We start from the raw sequence: 19,304 nt of genomic DNA on the forward strand, positions 1-19,304 counted from the left end.
ACCAACACATTATTGACTGGTTATTTGTGAGAATCTCACTAAATTGGGTATTTGGTGCTATGATGTGCAGGTGTTGGATAAGATCAGGTTTGAGACCCTGACCAAGTCCTCGTGAACAACCTTGGTACCATTGCAAGGTTGGGCGAGAAGGATTTCATGGAGGCTGTAGCTGCTGGCATCGACGTGTCCATGATTGGTCAGTTTGGTGTCAGTTTCTACTCCGCTTACCTTGTTAATGAGTAGTATGTGTGGGAGTCCCAGGATGGTGGCTCCTTCACTGTGAGACATGATACTACTGGAGAGCCCCTTGGAAGGGGTACTAAGATAACCCTATACCTCAAGGACAATCAGGTACAGCAAAACACAAGTCTTGTCACTATTTACATGCTCATGCTAAATATGTTCTTGTGGGGCATTCATAATTTCTATGAATGTACCGTTAAATTGAAATGCTGTTCATGTGTTGCTTTTGTTTCTATGCTCTGGGGTTGTAGATTGGAAGACTGTTTGATTGATGATGCTTAGTTTTAGGAGGGTTCTGCAGAGAGATTCAGGGATTTGTTTTGGTTAACACACTTCACGCCCATCTGAAACATCTTCGTTTTGAAGATGTTGAATATGCTCATTGGAGAAGTCTTCTTCTACCGCTTGCCGTCTAAAATATTATCTTTAGAATATAGTGCTTCTTAAGTTGACTTGTCACTGTAGCTGTGATATGAACTGTAGTGTCCAACTCATCCATTTCATATTTGTACATGGAACATGTATCTTTGAATCAAAGTTATCCTTAAAACCACATCTTTGTAACTGAGTCTTGGAATCAAAGTTATTGTTAAAATTTGAGCTCCTAAAATTCTCAGTTCGGTTTAAATATAGACCTTGCACGTGTTCTTGCTGTCACACTTCATTTTGTTTTCAACGTTCCTCATTACTTCTCAACTCTACCATTTGAACAGCAAGCGGAAGAGAAACCGAAGGAGTGCCAAGCAGCAGCAAAACGGCTCGACAAGGCTCTCTTGGTTAGTATGGTTCCATGAAATTTGTGAGTCTTGGCGCAACATACTTTTTTGGTCTTATCCCTAATTTGTGTTCTCTCACTGCCTAGGCAGGGTTTTGACTTTCCTGTATATGCGTATGCCATGGATAATTATAAGGTGAAGTTTGTTTGATTTCCTCATTGCCTGTAATCATGGTTTCAGTTTATCGGTATAAAGTTCTTACTATTTTTATTTACATGGCTTATGGTTAATTATATTGTTCCTGGTTATGCCCTGATTAGTCAGCACCATCTCTGCAATGGTTGTTGTTATGCCATCGTAATTCTGGTTATGCATGATTTTGGTAGGGTCTATTCTTAGTTTTGGAGTTAAATTATGCTACTGTTTACAACATGGCATTTGAGGCATAATTCTTTAACAAAGGCATGTGTATGTGTTGTGCAATGTGTATTGCATTCATTGACAATGTATTGTATATTTGAGCAATTTGCTGTTTTATTTCTAAGCTGGCAATGGGAGCAGCATAATTGACTTGGCTTCTCAACAACTAATTACCAAGAAAGAGGCATGCTACGGTAATTACTGTTGTGGTCTTGTATACCCTCATAATTATTTGTTGTTGTCGTCATGTATAAATAGCCAGATTCTTTTTTGGTTTTTTCTTGGGCGTCGATGAGCACAGTAGCTCGGAGGAGGCCACCATGGAGCTGATGCCACCTCGGCAAACAAAACCTGTGCATAACGAGAACGACGAGGCGAGCCAATACTACAGAGGAGCTGAACCATAGTGAGGTATTAATTTTAAGTAGCAATATTGGTTGCTAGCATAGGAAAGGTTTGACGTATCTGTCCACCTTTTAAAATATAAGTATCTAAATACTGAATAATGATTATAGTGCTTTAAGACAATCAGGTGCCGTTTGGTTTAGCATATAAGTGTCTAATTACTATATATAGGTATCTATCCACACTTTGCTTTAACAATCAGGCATCATTTTCTTCATCTTGCTAGCTCCAGTTTGTTGCAGAGGAACTATAGTGATCTATGACCGGACTTCCTGTTGATTTAGTGATTTATGATTCCTACAAGTATATAGGAATACTTTAGCTCCATCATAGGAAAAATAATCTGAAATAGAGTTTCGGTGAACTTGAATATCATGGCGTGCACTTGCTTCATTTACCTAGTTAACAATAAAAAGGCCAAGTCTTTCATATTGAAATGGCATTTTTTTGTTCAACATGATATTGTGATTCTAGCCTCATTTAGTCTGTGTTGCAGGTTAAGAAATTTACAGTTTAAAAATTAATATAGCAGCGATCCCCTTCCTATAGTAAAAAATGCTTATCAGGAATCCTGATATTACAAAAATCCATCAATGGTTATGTAAAATACATAATATTCACTGTTGTTGGCATTTTCACAATTAGCTTGAATTTATCTCACTGCAATTCATTGCTCATGGCTTCTACTGGCTTTTCTGTTTTGAATGTTCTCTTTCTTTAGGAATCTGGCTATCTGGCTATTGTTTGGTGCTAACTGTTGTGGTAAGTCATATTATATCTTGTGTCAATAGTCTGTATAATTTTTTGCATCATTTGCACTCATACGCCTTTTTTTAATGATGGTAATATAGGGAGCGCATGTACGTGCAACTGTGGAATGATAACCCAAACCACCTCAATCAGAAAGGGGAGGCCAAAATATGATATGGTTTAGTACCAGTTGATTTGATTGAGCAACAGAAGGTAATGCCTATCTTAGTAATTCTAAGCTCATTTCCCCCCAATAAGTGTTCCTTTGTTACCTGTATTATAATTATTATTCAGTGAATTAAATCAGAAGCTACTTCTATCAAAAAGCAGTTTCCTTTCCTATGAGGCTATGATGGCAATCAATATTTTTGTAGTATACCTCAACCAAACATACTTTTGATAGTACACCTCAAGCAAACATAACAACTATTACAGTTTTAGAGAAAATAAAGATCCAGAATTGTTCATACCTAGAGGTACTCGCCTTCTTGATGCTCCTTGCTTACACAGAGTACTCCTTGGGAACTTCTCCTCCTGGTCTGGCTGTTGTGATGGACGAAAGAAGAGCAAGGAGGGGGAGGAGGGATGGCAGAGGAGGTTCACATATATAGGTAGGCCATGCGGAGGATAACTGGCTAGCAGATCATTGCTTACTCTAGCACTACCATATATACCTGTCCCCTGCACATCTATTTCCTTTTTCCATCAAAATCACACCTGTTAATAAATTAGGCATTGACGGATTTTACAGGATGTTAACATAAAATGGTAGGCCATGCAGAGGAAGGCTGGGTAGCACATGTCTTTGCTTTTTTCATATATATACTTATGTATGGTGCAGATATCTTTCCTTTTTTATCAAACGCATAACTTTTAATAATGTATTAGAAAAGAAGTCAGAAATCAAAACTTACTATAAAATTAGATTGTCCTTAATGTCCTATCCATACTTTAGATCATGATGATGTCAATTGTCATGCCTTAATTTTTTTTGTGGTACTCATTTTTTCCAAAATGCTTATGTTCTTACACATAAGCTTCATGAACTTATCATTGATTAGCATGTATCAAAATAGAACATTCACGGCATGCACACTAACATATCTACTATTAACGTGGTTCTAGTTGTGTACTGTAGGGTACTGATCAATAAGAAAAACCATGCATATATCATTTATTTTACTCTATTCAGGAACAGATAAAAAATAATCAGCGTTTAATCGCTAGCTGGAATTTAAGGCAACGGCGAGAGAGGAAGATCAAGGACAACTTCAGGATTAAATAATATATGCAAGGTACGTGTCGTATGACCTTCATATGTTTATTTACTATTCTATAGCTGGAATGTGATTATTTCTGAAGAATAAAGTATACATCGTATCGTATAACAGTGCGTGTATGGATGAAGTTATACGATACGAGATTAGCTACAGCAAAAGAAAATTAACGACGTACACAATAACGATGAAATATTAATGAATTTATTTGTTCACTTAAATAATTCACTGAAAAAAATGATCAGGAAAGCACTACGTGTTAATCATGCATTTTAATTTGCATTGCAAAATTAGACAGTGAGAACTGTTCATCGGTACAAAAGCTAGGGGTGTGGCACAATTGTAATTTAAATAATAGTCTAATAGGCTAAAATATGTGTATAAACAATTGCCAAAAGCTAGGGATCGCCGGCGCATTGTTTCCAATGATGGGCTCCATCGCTGATCGATACGCGTGAGTGATCGTTCACTGAGGTGTCTTGCAATTAGGATGTCGATGCAGCACATATATAAACGGATATATTTTTAATGCTTTTTATTGCCTGCCAAATATATCAAGTCGTATTTAAGACGTAGATGATTCTTTCTAATTATAAAAAAACGTGACGGGGGCGTATCAGATCTTTCTCCTTTTTTATAGTTGAATATTTTGTTCCTAAGGCATGACATATTTACAGTTCAATCTCAACGAATCGAAAAAAATCAACCTTTGTATAAAACCAGATATCCCGAATTAAGTACGCGTACAAATAATACATACTGCCATAATGGCTACACTTAGAGTTGACAAGCAAAAAGAAAACACACTTTAACAGAAATGATTGTTCTGTGTGAATACATTATTATTCCAAATGTAGATAAAAGGACCGAGGGAAACGAGCTTTTTATTGAGCCGTGTTGAAAAACAAAGTCATCTACTGTCCATTTTTCCTGGCTACAACTGCAGCATTGACGTATGATAGTGTTTCGTCAAGTGTCATTAAGCAGGCTTCGTGGATATCTACGTAAAAACAATTTGTTAGTACTAATAACATCGTAATACAGAAAAGAACAAAAAGCCATAAAAATCGAAATAGTTTATATAACTTACCTTGAAGATGATGAACATCATCATTAGTGTTGGGGGAGAACAAGAATGTGCTCTCCCTCATAGTCTCCATGCACTTATCCCTCCGGTTTACCTATATGTACGTAACTGCAATTTTCTCGAACAAATTTTCAGTGCTCTGCAAGTGGTACAAGTGACGACCAGCATGCTCTTGACTTAGGCGTATAAACAGTATCTCCCGTCTGGAATGATAAAGATATGTTGATGGTAGGCAACTATCAAATATTAATAATCATATAAAACCTCAAGTACTGATTGGAATTTACCGAAAATTCATGATGCCTATCTCAACAAAATGGACCTGCCGTCTATATACTGAATCCCACCTGTGTTGTATCCTACCAGCATAGACAAGAATACCAAGAACATCTGGAAAAAATTAAGTCTGGGTGAGACAAAATGTTAAATCGATAAATATGCAAAAACAAACTAAAAGATGTTGCACCGGTAATGGTTTTGTCCTGTAGCAAGGATATGGCACCAAGTTGTGGGAAAAATGGTGGACAGATTGTCGATGCAATACTGTGCACCGATGTCCTAACCATGGTTATAGCATTTAGTTCAATGACAAACTCCATGCATAGATACCAGAAGTGACCGTCTAGCATTTCCGTGGGGTTTATCCCGACGCTACTGAAGTCATATGTTAGCCCGGTCTGCAGAATGGCGTTGAATCGATAAGCTTGGTTGCTGAAGGCAATTGCTTCAATCTTTGTTCCCTAGAAATATTTAAAAATTCAGATAACAAGACTTTAGAACACATGTGTATATATTTAGTGATATATTTAGTGATCACTAATCTCATACTTCCTGGTCCAGAAGTATGCAACGAAAGTATGGGTTTCCCATTGCATGCACCCTGATATGGGACTTCCACATCACCTTAGCTCGAATTATCCAACATCTTTGATAGATATGTTCCATCTGTACACTTTGAAAATTCAGATACCTACATAAAATAATACGAAATGATGGGATAAACAAACGGTGATGTCAGATAAGCGTGCATGAAGATCTGTACACTTGCCTGTTCATTGAAGGGATGGTAGGCAGAGGCATGATGGGATCCGGTGGACTCGCCATCACCCTCCTCGAGGGCCTCGAGCTGTACGGTATCACCATGGTCAGGGAGCTAATGGATGAAGTGTTAAAGAAAGATAGAGGGGCGCACGGGCACGGGTAGTGGCATTTATATATATAGTCCAAGGGGCCCACAGGCGGGAAAATCAAAATTCTTTCAATTATTTGCATGTGGCCGTCTAGCGAAAAAAAACCTCTACTATCGAAACTATTATAAATAGTAAGTTATGAGAGTTCTTTGGCAACAAAAAATTTATTGCTAAAACTTTTTGAATCAATTAATTATTTATAGATATTTCAGATTCTTAATCTGATCGAAATCATGTCAATTATCTCACCAGTATCATTGTTTCCTTTTCGCCTGTGAATCCCCTATATTCAATATAACAAACTGCGGGAATATAATGATGACTTCAGATTTTTAGTTAGGAACGCAAGAATTGGATATATCAAAATAATTAAGGTGATAGTGCGTTAAGGTAAGTGTAGTCACGCAATTAATATATTACCATGGATTCGCCAATATTTCGTCGATTAAATATATTACCATTAATTACCAACATGTAATCAATTCCAAAAATCGATTATTTACTCAGCTTTTATTATACTATATGTTTTTAAAAAAAATCCCAACATATTTGATTTTATAACATGTGATGAGACGTCGTTGTGTTACTTTGCAACGACTATTTTACGGGCATTTTAAAATAGTAACAAAAATTTAAATCGAAGTTATTAGCAATAGTAATAATTTGTTCAGTCGGTCTTTGATGGCTTGATTCGTTGGTCGCGGTTGCATGCACAATTGAGTATGCGCGTGAAAAGCTAACTTCGATCTGTTTTTTAATTAGCGTCTCTTTTTTAATTTGATTCTGTATGCACAGTGTAGTAACAGCCGCACTTTCAAAACCAGCATGCTTAATTGAGAAGCCTGTGCGTTTTGTGACGTAAGTTAGTTAATATAGCACAAACGCAGTAAATGCCATTTGTAATAAAAAGAATATTTTGATGGAAGTACGGATTACAGCATTTGTACCGCGTATTCATATAAGAAAAAGAAAAAAAATAGCATGTTCGGCGACAAAGCTCAAAGGGAAGATCAAAAACAGAGAGTAAGAAAGGAAGCATGAAACAATATCTGTTCTTTATTCATACTTTCATAGTTTGACTCCAAATCGATTACAATGCAAAATGCTCTTAAGGAGCGTTGAAACATAAAACATAAAAACTGTAAAGAATATTGTATAACTCCTCATGATTGCTCCTTTCAAGGCATTTCTGTCTTCTTGTCGCATGTTTGCATGTGCTTCACAACCATATGTTCCAACTGATTGATCTTCTTTATGAGAGTTTGCATCAGCTTGTTGCTCTCCTTGGTTGCCTGCAGAATTTGATCGTTGCTAGTACCCCAACCGTCCCCCAAACCTTCTTTCTTATCGTCTTTCGTAACGGGATATCTACTACTAATAGGCAGGTTAATAGGCTCGACGTGATTATGCATCCTAAGCCTTTTTGGCTTTGGTGTGTTACCCTTACCAAAGGGACGCATCGGCGTAGCGCCGTCATGATCTTCCAGTTCACCGAAATCTTCACTTTCTTCTTCCTGCCAACGAAGCATGTGAATTGAACTGTTGGATGACGCCATGTGAGAGGAGGATGGAGAGGTCTGGTAAGGTCGTTGGAACGGTTGATCTATATATAAGCGTTTCTAGGAAGCTCTGAATACGGAATCGGTAAACAAATCGACCGATTTGGTCACAATCAAATATTAATTAATGGGATCAATTTTGTGATTCGGTGAGTAGAACCTACTATATTATTACAAGACAAAAAAGATAACCTGTCTTAAGATTTCATGTGTGATAAACCGATTAGGAATTTTTTTAAAAGGAAGCAAATAAAATAGTTAACATGCACGTATTGTACATTTTTCAAAAACACTTCTAAAATTTCCTTATACACGGGATTTTTTTAAAACTATGTTGAATACTATTTTCTTCAAATGCATTAACACTTCATTCAAGTTTGTACCAGCTGTAACATTTACTTACATTTCCTTGTTCAAACAGGAAAGAGAACATCAAAAAATAAACATGAATTAGGGAAATAAATAAAAAGAAACCTATTGAGATCAGCTTACAACTCTTTCTTGCATTTCATGTGTAATACCTCATGTATATCAAAAAATATAATTGGACTACAAATCATTCAGTCCAACACAGCATTGCAAAAGATCATATTTATTGTTCTTTTTCATCACAACAATCTGTATAACATACATACGTACATATGAGAAATAGTAGTAGAAGTACACGCTCCCATAGCTAGGAAACAACATAAATTTGTGTATTTATGCGTATGCATTAGCAGCAACGGTATTACACACATGCACTATCTGTTTATGCATTAGCAGAAGTAACACATCAGCGGCATCATTCGTTAAGAAAAATTACGCTTGTAGAAAATCTATATCAGCGATGATGGTGTATACATACAAATATTTTAGGTCTGAACTATTACAGATGCACAGTAAATTCATGATGGTAAATGAACCAATGCAAGAAAATAATATGTAATCTGAACTGAACTGTTAAATAATTAGTTTAGATACGTGAAAGTATCAAGTATTCTAATTTTTTTCCAAATATTGTACACTTCAGCAATCAGACATGTCAGTTGTCACATTTTTTCAAAGTCGCACGGGCATATAAACTTATTCGCATGTACGCAGGCTAGCTTTTTATTATTTATTTGTAGTACATATGCAAAATATATATTCACAAGCTTCACAAACTTCCCTCCTGCGTGTGTTGGTCTTATAATTCAGACCAATCAGAATATTATAGTTCTGACCTAGCAGATGATTGTAGAGGATCATAAAGACGTCCATAAACTTACATTCAAACATACTATCAAAATACCAAAATAATAAGAACAGATATGTTAATTTGCCATAATACAATAGTTTCATTGGATGTTCCAGGTCTTTATCCTGCCAATCACTATATCTGAATCACATATTACACATGAAAAAGTACGCTTGTAGAAAATCTATATCAGCGATGATGTTGTATACATCCAAATATAAAAATACCAAATAAAAAATATATGTAAAAGAAACGAAATTCAGCATATCTTGACCATCGCAAGAGTAAATGCTCTGTCATTACTAAACCTGCTAGTCTATTAAGACCGAACTTCAGCCTGTACGGACTTCCTTGTAGACGATGTTCTTCATCGAGGTCAGTAAGGACACAGTCGGTCTTTTTCGCTTCTTTGGATTGTCCTTTAGCTTGTTGGCCTTCTCCTTCGGCTTCTCCTTCTGAATGAGTATCTTTATGTTTCTCTTCGCGGTGGCTCGAGACAAAGCAACATAGAGCTGACCATGAGAGAACACGGGATTGGGTAGGTAGACACCAACTATCGGTATGGTCTGCCCTTGAGCCTTGTTAATGGTCATAGCAAAGCTAAGCCTTATAGGAAATTGCTTTCTCTTAAACTTGAACGGAAACATGTCGTTTTCAGATGGGCAGAGAGGTATTCGAGGAAGGAAGACCCTCCTGCCAGCGTGTTGACCAATCACGATTTCTGCATCAATGGTGTTCCTCTCAAAACCTCTTACAACAAGCCTAGTGCCGTTACACAGTCCATTAGCTGGATCAATGTTCCTTAGAAGTATGACAGGGCAGTTCAACTTTAGCTTGAGTGCATGCGGAGGAAGACCATTAGGAGTCAATCCATTAAGAAACTCCTGAGCGTAGTAGCCATATGGGTCGTCCTCTGCAATGTCAAAGCTATGGTAGATTACTTCATCTCCATGAAAACGGTCTATCATGCGGATGTTTATCTTGTCGACATTGTCGTTTGTCGTGGAAAGGATTGCTCGAGATGTCATGTAATTGGAATCAGACATGTTGTCATCTAGACTCGGAAACACGTGGTCAATAAGTTTTTCCAGGTCGTCAACCTCGCCTGTAGATGGCAGACAAATATCTTCAGGGAGTAGTATGTTGCCTTGATCGTCTACATCCTCAGTGCCATTGCCGACCCTTAGCAAGTAATCTGCAAACCACGTGTCATTATGAGCCCTCATGTTGGTGATGAGCCGAAGCTGCCGCATACACTTTCACAGATGAGAACTTCGGAGGGTTGCATCAATTATCTGGCCCCGCGACCCCCTTCTGACGACCGGAAGCACCTGCCGAAAGTCCCCACCAAAAACAATAGTCTTTCCTCCAAAGGGCCGGTCACGTATTCCCATGATGTCGCGCATGCTGTTGTCCAATGCCTCTACCGCTTGTCGCTTCGTCATGCTGGCCTCATCCCATATTATCAATGAGGCCATCCTTAGGAGCTTGGCGGTCCCACTCTGCTTGGTGAAGATGCACGAGGCTCCATCATCGCAACTCAATGGGATCTTGAACCTCGAGTGGGCAGTCCTGCCGCCAGGCATGATAGAAGCGGCGACGCCCGACGTCGCGGTAGCGATACCAATCTTGCCTTGGCTCCTCACCTTGGCAAGCATCGCCATGTATAGGAAGGTCTTCCCTGTACCTCCAGGGCCATCAACAAAGAATACACCCCCATCACCGCGTTCAACAGCCGTTAGTATCTCGTCGTATGCGGCCCTTTGTTCCAAGTTCAGCGAAGATACCAACTTAGTGTCATCCATGTCAAACTCAACGGTTGTTTCCTCGATGACCTCTCTTGCCTCGCCCTCGGTTGGGTCAAACGCATCATCTATGCTCGGAAGAGCGAAATCAACAATATCTTTACCCATGGACTGCAACATACCCCTAATGTCTAGCAACACCATCTGCTCCACCTCGTCAGGGAACGTGCGTGATCGACGATAGTCATCTGACATAGGCTCGAGGTGCCTATCCCATAAACCACGCACGTCGCCTGGCTCGCAGTGCACCAAGATGGTTGCGAAGAGCCTCCTAAGAGAACATGGCATCGCCCACTGCTCAGCCTCAGTAAGACAGTCGTCGAGCGTGTTGTCTGCCTCGATGAGTCCCAACCTTTCAGCGGCCTCTCTAAAGCTCCCACATAGCACGCCGTCCACGGTGAGCAAGTCTTCAAAGGATGTTTTGCCCGTAACATGGTTTAGCAACACACGCAGATAGTATCGGTCCCCCTCGGCAGGATTGGCAGACACGATGCGACCTATTTGAAAACGCTCGACCCGCGGCTTCCAAAACTTCTTTTTCTTCTGCCACGTGAAGCTTCCGGGAAAATCCTTGTACAATATATTTCTAGCCCGAGGGTGTTCCTGGTTAGCTTTGAAATACTCCGTTAACATGGATTTTGAAATATTTTCTGAGGCGACAACATTTTTCAAGTCAGCCTGGGCATTGAATGCGACCCTGTGCATATTCGGGAGATGAAGAGGCAACTGCAAGACAGGAGGGTAGTTGGCGCAAAGTGGAAAGCCAAATATCCTCCACATAGCCTCCGGAGGGGTGATCCACCTTGCGTCAACGTATCTCTTGATCTCATCAATGTTACCATCGGCGTCGGGCTGGTCGATGCTGAAAGAAGCCTTATCATGGCCCTTGTAAATGTACTTGTAAAGATATTTGACGGCCTTTATGCTCGAGCAGACCTCAACGTTGATGTGGCAATTGAATATCCGCAGAAGGTATGGGTTATAAGGCACAACCCATCTGTTGTCCAACATCTTCCCTCGGACCTTAGCACGCCTACCATCGTCTCTACGTCGATAAACTGGGTACGAGTCCTTCCCCTGTGCTGTGTTTTCATTGAACGACCGCGAGTATCTGCACTTGCATCCGTTTTCTTGCATGCAAACATTCTTCGGGTTTAGAGCACCGCATGGTCCGTGCATCATATGTTTTACCATCATTGCATACAATTCCGGATACTTATGCTTGTCTGGGAGCTCTGCGGAAATGAGTCGGTCATACTGCTCGGGGACGATAAGCTTATATGTTGAGTCCATGATCAACAGAAAATGTGCGTGTGGGAGGCCCCTTTTTTGAAACTCGACAACATATACATATGCGACGACAACACCCAGGATGTGCTTCTTGAACAACATGTCCTTCATAGACTCTAGTTTGCCAAAGAACACGCGAGCCACAATATCAGGTCAGTCTTGCGCCGTCTGACCAGGCAGCAACTCATTCGTTATCTCTTCCCATTTTGGATTGCAAGTCATGGTCAAGAAGATGTCAGGCTTCCCGTATGTATGTACAATTGCCATGGCATCCATATGCCTCTTCTTCATGTCGCGGTCGCCACCAGGGTATGTTCCAGGGAGAACTATTCTTACCCCAACAGCGCTTGCTCGTGTCTCCCCCGATGTGATCGCATCAACAACTCCTTTATACAAGTCGGCACGAATCTGTGTCTGGTTCTTCTTGTACCACCTTAACCGACAACTTTCAATCTTGACGTACATGTCGACAGCCCATTGCTGCAAGAGGCGTGCTCCACAGAGTATGGGATTAAAGATCGCAGGCCGTGTCTGCAGCATGTAACAGTAGTAGTCTCTGACAGAGACGCACAACCTGCTGTTGCCCTCTGCACATGATTGAGTACCATAAAAATGAGGATATAATCGACAAACAAAATATTATTTGTAGCAAAATGGGACGCAGACGGCATACCTGCATCCTCATCATCATCATGGACCTGTTGAGGATTTAGTACAACCTCCAAAGGAACATTACGTTTAGGTAGCTTCGGATGCCAACCTAGTTCTCCCCTTGGATAGAATAGGGGATAAGACAAAGGGTCATATGCTCCTGAGGTCACACGTATACTGTGCCTTTCGTTGTTATTACCACAAAGTGTTATCCTCCGGTCAAACCTTTTTGCTAGGTCGTTGCCCTCAACCCAAATTGCGGCGACCTCAGATGACAACGGTCTGTTATATCTTCTTTGGTCAAGCCTTTTATCGGTGTTTAGGTCTATCCTGTAATCATCGAGGTTGTCCTTGTGTGCACCCAAACTCCTAAATTGCTAGGAGTACGGGTTTTCTTTGAGTATGTCTACTAACTTCTTCACGACATCTTGGTCTAATTGCTTGGTGGCCGCCTTACGATGAGTGATGGTTGGGTCATCATCATAGAAGTATAACTGCAGATGCTCAGGACGGGAGCTAGGCCCGAGCGAATGCACATTGTGGTAGATGGTGCCGTGTGCCCGGAATGTGTACACCCCAGACTTCATGTTTGTGTAGTTCTCATCAAGGCTGACGCCAAGGGTTGTGAAGGCGAAATGCCCGTTGAAGAAGCGTATGTTTTCCCGAAAATGTCTAGAATCTGCATCCATGCTTGACCATAGCCTCATCAGCTCTGGGATTGGCTCAGGTTGTTTAAGTTCGATCTGGCCATTGCGACAGCAGAAGCCGTCAGTCTCAGACACAAATTTTTTTGCCTTGCAGTGTTTGCAGTTTGCGTCGAGCTTCAGGATGAGAGTCGTGTCTGGGATGTTTGTGTAGACAAAGTCTAATGGATCAACCTCGCTAGGTATAGCAGACGACATGATCGCTTCCTCTTCATCCTCCAAGGTGTCATTATCGTATCCTACGTGCATTTGTTGAAACATGATGTTCAAAACATTAATTACTACTAACTATAATTATGATAAAGCCCCACAAATTCATAGATTATAGTTGACCATACCTTCGTCGCGAAACATGTAGTACTCCTCATCCATAAAGTCGGATGGTGTCGTCTCATCGCCAGTGATGCAGTCTCGGAACCCATCGATTTCGTCTGCATTATCTCCATGGCGAATGTGACAATAGACAACGTCACGTCAGATGAGGGTTGGTGAGAATGAGCACAACAAGGTGACAATAGAATTATCATACCATTGGTACCAACAATGAAATTCGGCATGATTGTCGTCGGGTCGCCATCAGATGAATCACCTTCGGCGGCCCGAGAGAGGGGTGTTGCGTGGGATAAGTTTGCTAGGTCTGGACGTGGCAGTGCGAGGGATTCTTTGCACGGGGTGTGCTTCTTTGCCGCATAAGTTGCCTTCTTTTTGCACTTAACTCCCCCTTCTCTTTGCTGCATGCCCTCCATTCTCGCAGCGTGGTATTTTTTTCTTCAAGATCGATAGTTCCGTGCTCTAGATGTTTCCGATATGTTGCTCGCCTCCGCGCGTTTGTTTGCTCCATTTGATCAGGAGTTAAGCAAGTTCTGCGTTGCTTACCACGCTGCTTTCTAGGTAGTTGGTTATCATGAATGACAGCTGTACTGATTGTATTGGTATGAGGCAATACCGCCTCATCTTGTGACAATGACGTATAGCTGGACCTATTTGGGTCGGCTGGTTATACAACAGTGTAAAACGCTAATCAGTACTGCATTAATTGATCATTGATACAAAAGGTACCAGCATATTTTGTAGGTCATATCAGCTGACTCCTTCCGTCCATTTTCACAAGGTATTAATGTCTAATCAAAAGTCAAACGAGAGGACGATAAAACAATGAGTTTGATAAGCTTGTTTTCCAAGATAACTTATTAAACACTTGTATCCAGAAACATTAGGAATATATATACTATCAAGAGGCAGCTGAATCAAAAAGCATTCTAACCTGATATTGTAAGGGCAGGAAGGTTATCATCTTTGTGCTTCACGGTAGCTCGCCCTTGAGCCTTGATCTGGCTATTTTTGTCGGCAAGGAGCATAGGGTGAGCTTGTACCCCATTAGTGATATCACCGAGAGCGCTCCGTGGAACATTTTGCATACCTGCAATATGGTTGCAGGTGTCATACTCACGGATTCTCAGATAATAATCATACTGTTATGAACAAAGGGAGTATATTCAATAGACGTTTGTCCTGTAATATAGAAATAGTCGTACCCGACATGTCAACGGCAGGCATATTTTGATGGAGATGCTTGCCGGCGGCGTCATCATATTTTCTTCGATAACCATCTACCAACGGAGATTTCATCTGTTCCTTGTTAATGTCAGCATTTTCCTTGTTCTTAAGATACGTTGCCCGCCTCCGCGCATTTATTAGCTCTTTCTTGTCATCTAGTAATAGATGCATGAAGGTGTGAGAGTAGTGAATGCAGGAATGTACATTATTTTGATTTAAAATCAAACAATCATACCAGATATTGAAAGGTCAGGTTGACTTCCATGCTATACTTTTTCTGCTTCCTCCTCTTTTTTCCTCCGATAACCAGCTCGCCTCTTGGCGTTTATCTGCTCCCTTTTTTCATCAGACAAGATAACTTTCTTAGATGGTTTGGAGATACGCACGACAGATCCTGTAGTCATGTGCTTGGATGTTGAACCGGATTGTGGTAAAACTTGAGGAGTTGCATTGATGTTTACGTGATTTCCTCCATACATATGAGTCAAATCTAGAGCCTCTGGAACAAAACCAAACCAAAATGATAATGTACTTAGTATGTTAATGAACATCTGCAACACAACCTCTATAAGATAGATACGGTTCACAACGAAAGACGAATCTTGTAATACCGTTTACACTTTGTGCTACGGCTGCGGCTAACTCGTCAGTGAGACAACTGAGAGACACAAACGTTGATGAGGTTGCCGTGTTGCCCGCTTGATGTAAAAATAACCGATAGTGGTCATAACGGGTCAGTTTAGTGCTATCCGAAGAGTAGAGAGTACTGATTATGTTTTCTACTAACCTGAGTTCAGTTCGGAAGGCCGCGGTACACATGTGACATCACCATCAGTGGGTTGAGGAACAACAACAACTGCGGTCTGTTCAGTGATGGACTGATCTGAAATTGGTTCATACAAGTAAATAGACGGTCTAATAATAGATGCAGCAAGCTATGAGAGTAGTCAAAGCAGGAATGCACATTGTTTTCATTAAAAATCAAACAATTATACCGGATGTTGAAAGGTAAGCTTGACTTTCATGCTCAAGTTTCTTTGCTTCCTCCTCTTTCTTCCGCCGATAATTAGCTCACCTCTTGGCGTTTATCTGCTCCCTTTTTTCATCAGATAAGATACCTTTTTTAGTTTGTTTGGTGATATTCTCGAAAGATCCTGTGGTCATGTGCTCGGATGTTGAAACGGTTTGGGATAAATCTTGAGCAGTTGACATAGTGTATAGGTGTATTCCTCCATCAATAGGACACACATCAAGAACATCTGGAACAAAACAAAAGCTAAATGTTATTGTTCTTAGACTGTTCTTGAATGTCTGCAACACAACCTCTATAAGCATGATAAATAACCGAGATTGCAGGGTCTCCTTTTCAATATGTTTTTTGCTCACCTGAGTTCAGATCGGGAGGCCGCTGAACACATGCGATATCACCATCAGTGGGTTGGGGAACAACCGGGTCTGCGGTCTGTTCAGGTATCGAGTGGCCTGGAGCATGGTTCATACAAGTAACTGAGATTGAAGTCACGAACATAAGAGAATAAAATGATGAGTACTCTATCCGCACAGCCTCATACCTGGACTAATAGGGTGATTATCAACAACGTTTGTCCCAGCCATCTGATATCCTACACCTTCAGTACCCACAAGTTCAATATCCGGAAGAACCGGTTGTCCAGACGGTTCAAGTGTCAGCCCATCTGAGTGTCATTCATACAAGTAAGCGAGATCAATTCGATAAATAAATAGTATTAAATCATGGTAAATTGACAATCCAACTGTCATAAATGGGGTACTCAGTTTGTTCTCACCATCATTTGTCCAATCCAAATTATCTGAAACAACGTCATTTAAGGAAATCACAATCGGGATATAGCTTGAGATGTGCGGCAAGTTTTTTAGTCAAAGATTTACCTCTAGGTACACCTGACGCTGTTGTATGTTCCGCAGATTTGCTTTGTGGATTCCCCATACTTACCTACAAGCAAAGAATTCATACTATTAATAATGGCTTGTGAACTGTAGTTGTCTACCATCTTAATGATCTTATTTTGTTATGTTTAATACTGAAGTTGTCTACCGTCAATCATTTATTTTGTTATGTTTAATACTGAAGTTGTCTACCGTCAATCATTTATTTTGTTATACCCTTCTGGACGCGCCCAGGATCCAACTCCTGGCCTCCGTGTTGGGAGGTTTTATGTAAACAGACTGATTCTTAATTGTTATGTTTCATGCACTTTCGTTCGTGAACTTGGAGACAACTTGGAGACTATGCTTATTGGACAGGCTGCTTCTTGGCAGTGCAAAGTAAGCAGAACAAGCCACACAACCAAGCAATCAAAGTAAGTAAAAGCAGCACAATCAGTTATGCAAACATGTACAGCAACTAAACATGTTCAGCAACATGCGTAAACAGCTCCTAAGCTACTCTATGCACATCGACTTTGTCATTCCAGTGAACGGGAACTTGACTGCGGGCTTGGAATCCTACAAACACAAAGCAGAAAAGGCTGCTATGGACTATGGATTTCACATGGCCATTACCAAGTGGAATGATGAGGTTTCGAGGGAAATGGAAGTGATGGTCAAGGAACATGGTGGGTGCATACTCTATTCTGCATTCTTGGACTATTCTGTTCATGACGAACATCCTCTGTGCCAAATTTTCTCTTCTTTTCTGCAGTTGGAAGGCGAGGCAACTTCACGGGCAATTCGATTAGCAAAATTCGTCAATACACCGTTGTATGTTGTTCATGTGATGAGTACTGATGCAATGGAAGAGATTGCCAAGGCTAAAAGAGAAGGTATGGTGCCTGGCCATTTGGTTCAAACAAGTTCCTCATCAATGCAAATTAAGACAGAGTTATTTTATGAACATTTACTTTCAGAACATTGGCTAGTTTCCGCTTTGTACAAAAAAAATCAGGACTGGGTCGGTCCCAGAATAACTTGTTGGGGCTTCAGAACTAAGTGGTCCCACGGGATTGATAATACCCCAAATCTAAGTACTAAGTTGATTTAAATTTTCAACGCGTGTCAAATTGTGAAACAAACTGTAAGTTGATGTAAGCTCAAACTTTGCAGGTCAGAGAGTCATTGGGAACCTGTGGTATCTGGGCTAGTCCTTGATGATTCTTGGCTTTGGGATCCTGACTTTGCAACTGCTTCAAAGTAAATAGAACACACACAATCAGTATATGTTTATGTAGCTGTGGTTCCTCTTATTTCATATCTTGCTTCTAGGTATGTGATGAGTCCTCCAATCCGGGAAGCAGGGCATAATAAAGCACTTCAAGCTGCTCTTTCATCAGGAATATTACAGGTGACACGCTTGAATCCAGAATCCCACCTTAATTTCCTGAAGTGTGAAGTTGTGGAGTCCTTAAAATAAAGCGCTTCAAGCTGGTGTTTAGCCTCTGCTTGAAGATTGTTCGAGGCGGTAAATTATAAAAGGAATATTATTTTCTGAAAATATTGTTTGTACATTGTCTACTATGGAGATGGAAACATCCCTTGAATAAGCACCGAACTGTTCTTTGTTCCTATGCAGCTTGTGGGAACTGATCATTGCACCTTCAATTCCACTCAGAAAGCTTTCGGTTCTGATGATTTCAGGAAGATTCCCAATGGCGTAAATGGTAAGCCATAGGGCTTGAACAAAGGAAACTGTGTTGTGTCATTGCAAATGGAAGCTGGCTAAGGCATCTCTCTTTTCATTACTTGATCCCAGGTATTGAAGAACGGATGCATATAATTTGGGATAGCATGGTGGTAAGTTTTGATTTCAAATGTTGTTTTTCGTGATGGGTACTAAGTTGGTTCCATTGCCGGTATTTCTGTTTTCTGACTTCATTCAATATATGTACAGGAGACCGGCAAGATCACAGTCACCGATTATGTGAGAGTGACAAGCACAGAATGGTAGTGCAGAAATTCTATAGCTACATCAAAACAAAATCAGAAAAACAAAACAAGAAGCAAACAGTTTTAAAGTATAATGATGCATACTACTCTCTAATCTTCTCAGTGCCAAGATCTTCAACATATACCCTCGCAAAGGAGCAATCCTCGAGGGATCTGATGCAGACATCATCATCCTGAACCCCAAGAGGAGCTTCGCGATGGGCACGCGCACACACCATTCGAGGTCCGACACGAACGTGTACGAGGGCAGAAAAGGAAAGGTTGGCTCCCCACAACTCACAAGGGCAGAAAAGGAAAGGTTGGCTCCCCACAACTCACAACTGTTAATCCAACATAATACTCGATATCCAACCTGTGGATGTTTCTGTCTGATTGGTGTAGGGAATGGTAGAGGTGACCATCTCAAGAGGGCGAGTGGTGTGGGAAGATGGCTTGAACAAAGGAAACTGTGTTGTGTCATTGCAAATGGAAGCTGGCTAAGGCATCTCTCCGGCGAACACGACACGCGGG

The 19,304-nt window shown here is 40.6% G+C and overlaps 1 pseudogene; it reads left to right on the plus strand.

Moving 5' to 3' along the window:
- Positions 1-17,274: 17,274 nt before the first annotated feature.
- Positions 17,275-19,274, plus strand: LOC123120168 (dihydropyrimidinase-like; annotated as a pseudogene).
- The last annotated feature ends 30 nt before the right edge of the window (positions 19,275-19,304 follow it).

Source organism: Triticum aestivum, chromosome 5D (assembly GCF_018294505.1).
Source record: "Triticum aestivum cultivar Chinese Spring chromosome 5D, IWGSC CS RefSeq v2.1, whole genome shotgun sequence".
Lineage (NCBI taxonomy): Eukaryota > Viridiplantae > Streptophyta > Magnoliopsida > Poales > Poaceae > Triticum > Triticum aestivum.